At 32.0% G+C, this 3782-nt stretch overlaps 1 long non-coding RNA gene across 1 annotated transcript; it reads left to right on the top strand.

Annotated features, from left to right (window-relative positions):
* The first annotated feature begins 261 nt into the window (after nucleotides 1–261).
* LOC110803740 (uncharacterized) lies at nucleotides 262–3530 on the top strand. The gene is made up of 3 exons (XR_002537546.2): nucleotides 262–734; nucleotides 2398–2741; nucleotides 3168–3530. It is a non-coding gene; the product is annotated as an uncharacterized lncRNA (long non-coding RNA).
* The last annotated feature ends 252 nt before the right edge of the window (nucleotides 3531–3782 follow it).

The following is a 3782-nucleotide window of genomic DNA, read 5'->3' as shown; positions in this document are numbered from 1 at the left end:
GTTTTGAAAAGTAAATTAAGTTCTAAATACTAATAGTAGATGTTTAGTCTTAATTGGAGTGTAGTGCGCTTACACTACTACAAAATTGGGATAAGAAACCATTGCTAGGGCACCGCATATATCACTTATTAGGTTTCTTAGATAAAGAAAACAATTATCTTAGAAGTGTGGTTTCTTAGAAAAAATATAAGATACCTCATACCTAAAATATATGGTTTCTTAGACAATATTATATTTAAAAAAAATCAAAGGAACCAAAGATCTTTCAAAACCAGTTTCGTACTCATGTATTATATAAAATTATGATTTTGAATTAAAAAAATATTATATAAAATTATCATTTTCATTTTTTACGTAATTAAGGTTGTGAATTGTTTTAGGCCTTTTGGATTCCCTTTACCTACGTAGTCTTGGGAATGAAAATAACTTCTTCCTAAGCCCACTATCTCAAATTCTCAATCATATCTTTAATTTTCTTTAATCTGTATGAATCCGCAATCATATCTCAAATTCTCAATCATATCTTCAAATTGTCAACCATGAATCCTCCTCATACAAAAATTTCAATTCACCAAGAACCCTTCATAGAAAGCAATCCACCATCCGCTGGCGGTGGAAGGTCGACACGTTCTCTTTCCCGATCGCTTCTCCATAACGGCAACTGCAACCGCCGTCTCCAACACCACGTACAACCACCATCTCTGCCTCTAGTTCTTCAGCTCCTGTAATTTTAGGTAATATCTCTTCTCACCCTTTTCCCCTAATTATAATTTTACAACTTTCTCTCCTAATTTGTGTTTGAGTGATAATTTGGTTGAAATTTCATCCAGGATCATATTGTTATTTGCAACTAATTGAACGGAGGTAGTACAATATTTAGTTGCAATTAATTGAATTATTGTGTAGAGATGTTAAATACGAAGTATAAAATTACATCTGGAGGCCTTGGTCTATACAAAGAGATGAGTTTTTGTAGGGGTAGATTTTTATGACAAAACTGAGGTTAATTATTCATTTTCTGTTTAAATTAGTGGTATTTTGTGGTATTCCAATTGGGTTGATTTAGCATCTACATTATCGATTGTTTGCTGTGAACATTTGAATTATGTTTATAGTTGATTTGGTTGCTTTACAAATAGTATGTTGGAGCTTGCTCTTTCATTATCCTTTCTTTGCTAATCTAAAACTTGAAAAACATGTAACATTGCTTTGAGGAACAATTTAGAAAGATAAAAAACAAAGGATATCTGCCAAATTCAAACTAATTTTTTTTCCAGAAATCGAAATCGAAGTCACTCGCTTTCAGGTAAATGCTTTATCTCCATTTTGTTTCATTGCTTAGTTTCCTCACACAACAGACAGAGACTCTCCCGGATTAAAACTAGGGTTTTGGAAAAAAAAATGAAATCAGATTTTGGGTCTTCCTCTGGCTTGGATTAGATTTTATTGGATACGCCATTGACGAATCACTAGAGTTCACATGAGGTTGGGTTTCTTGTCCCAACTTCAAACTAGGATTTATGCTGAAATGGGTTATTAATTTGGTTGATGTATCATCAACTCATAACATATGAGGTTCATTAGTTGTAGATAAATAGTTTTTGGCGATTTCAGCTTGTAGGAGATAACTAAAAGTGGATTTCATTCACTGGGTTTTACCTTGGGGAGCAAGTGAAACTCGTTAGTTTCGTTACTGCGAAATATGTAACTTTCAAAAGGTTCTTACTTACTTATTAGGTTAATTGAACTTAAGGCCTATGTAAATCGATTGGTTTAGAGCTTTGATAGCGGTTGGTGAGAGAAATTCAGTACTTTGATATTGGTATCGACACTAGCTACTTTATTTTGAACCAAATTTCATAAAATTGTTTGAGTTTGGCTACTTTACATGTAATCAACATTTCTAACTGAGTTTGAGTAACATAGTTTGGTAGATAAAGACCAATAGTAATATTATCTTGCGGTTTTATCGTCTATGATTGCATAAGAATTACCATGTGGTTTTTTGGTTAGCCTTTTGATATAATTGCTAAAGTTGAATCCCTACATAGTTTACGTAATTTCTCTTAGCTGCAACATCGGAAATATAAGGAAATTTATCTTTGAGCTTGAGGGCTTTGTGAAAAGTGTAGTTGAAGATGCAGGCACTTGCGAGAATGTAAGATATTTTTAGATTTTATTTTTCTGCAGTCCTTATGGCCCAGAATACTTAGTGAATGGCTTAAAACAATGTCGTGGGGGTGGGGTATATTTTGATAACTTTCTTTCTGGTTATGGTAGTCCAATTGAGTCTTTTTGGTAATTTGATGGATTTATCTAGATTTACGTTGAGGTACACAGCTGAATTTTCTTTTGTATATATGCCTTACATTTGGTATTTCTATTTTAAAACTGCAGCGTGGCTAGTTTGCATTGATTTTTTAAGGAATAGTAGAAGCAAGTTTTAGTATGTGTTAGAAACATGAGTGCAAAGATTGACACATGCACCGTCGCAACTTCTCCATCTACATCATCAACTACTGGCGCAAAAATACCTATGTTCAAGGGGAAAGCAGTTTTCGTGATACCAAAAAAACAAGTTTTCAGGTTCACCTAGTTCCTATTTTCAAAGGTCTTAAAAAGTAAGAGTGCGATGATGCTGCTATAGATGAAGTAACAAACAGCTGAATAGAAAGACAAAGTGGGGCCTTGATCTTACCCAAGATACTTCTGTGAGGAGGGGAAAAACTTTAGCGTATCAGGTATCTAATTAGTCTTTTATGAACTCCTCTCACACTAGTAATTGCTCTCTTCTTACCTTGTTTTCATTCTGCATTTGGATTTTACTTTCTGTACACATAAACAAGTTTTACTTCACTCATATACAAAAAAGAACAAGAAATATTTAGAAAATCAACTAAAGAAAACTCAAATTTAAATTCAAAAACTCTAGTGTAGCAAAAATAATCATAAATTAAATCTATATATTTTCCTCTTTGCTAGAAGATCGAAACAATTTCTCAAATTGAAAGAGAGAAATTTACCAGTTCAAAAGATATACCATAAATGAACACCAACCCTACATTCATCGCTTGTCAAAATGAGGAATTTTTCTTTGCGTGTACTTGATTAGTTTATATCTTTTAACATATACCTATTCTAATCGTTTTTTTATGTCTTGTATGTAGTACTTTCCTCAAGTTCTTGCACTTATTCTCAAGCGACGATTGACGAGACAAGCCATACTTTGGTTATATATTTTTTCAAGCCAAAACAAGTTATCAATGATCAAATTGATGAAGATGAAGAAAATGATCTTCTGGACGTTGATCATGAATGATCTTTGTAGCTGGTGCATATTGAAACTTTCTAGAAAATATTTTGGGAATCTAGTAGCAAATTAATACATTTGAAGTACTTTGGATTTGAACTTGTGATTCGATTTTGGAGAACGTTATGTTACATTAGTTTTATTTAATTTATTGCTTTGTAGAACAAGAAGTTGGTACATTGGTCGGTTTGTAGATTTTTTATGCATATATATATAGAGTTGATGGATTATTATTATACCATTGAACTAATTTGGATACTGGATGAAATCTAACAGGTACCATGTAATTTGAAATTATATATATATGCCAATAAATTATTGGTTGTAGCAACCATTTAAAATTTAATAAAAAATGTAAAAAAAATCAAAAAAATTAGATATTTAATAAATCTGGTTTCTTAGACTGCACATGTTCATACCAGAGGAGTATCAAAGAAACCGTAGATGCTTAAAATACAGTTTCTTAAAAAAA

Source organism: Spinacia oleracea, chromosome 4, assembly GCF_020520425.1.
Source record: "Spinacia oleracea cultivar Varoflay chromosome 4, BTI_SOV_V1, whole genome shotgun sequence".
Taxonomy (NCBI): domain Eukaryota; kingdom Viridiplantae; phylum Streptophyta; class Magnoliopsida; order Caryophyllales; family Amaranthaceae; genus Spinacia; species Spinacia oleracea.
Note: the sequence above shows the minus strand (reverse complement) of the source record. Positions and strands in the feature narration are given on the sequence as shown.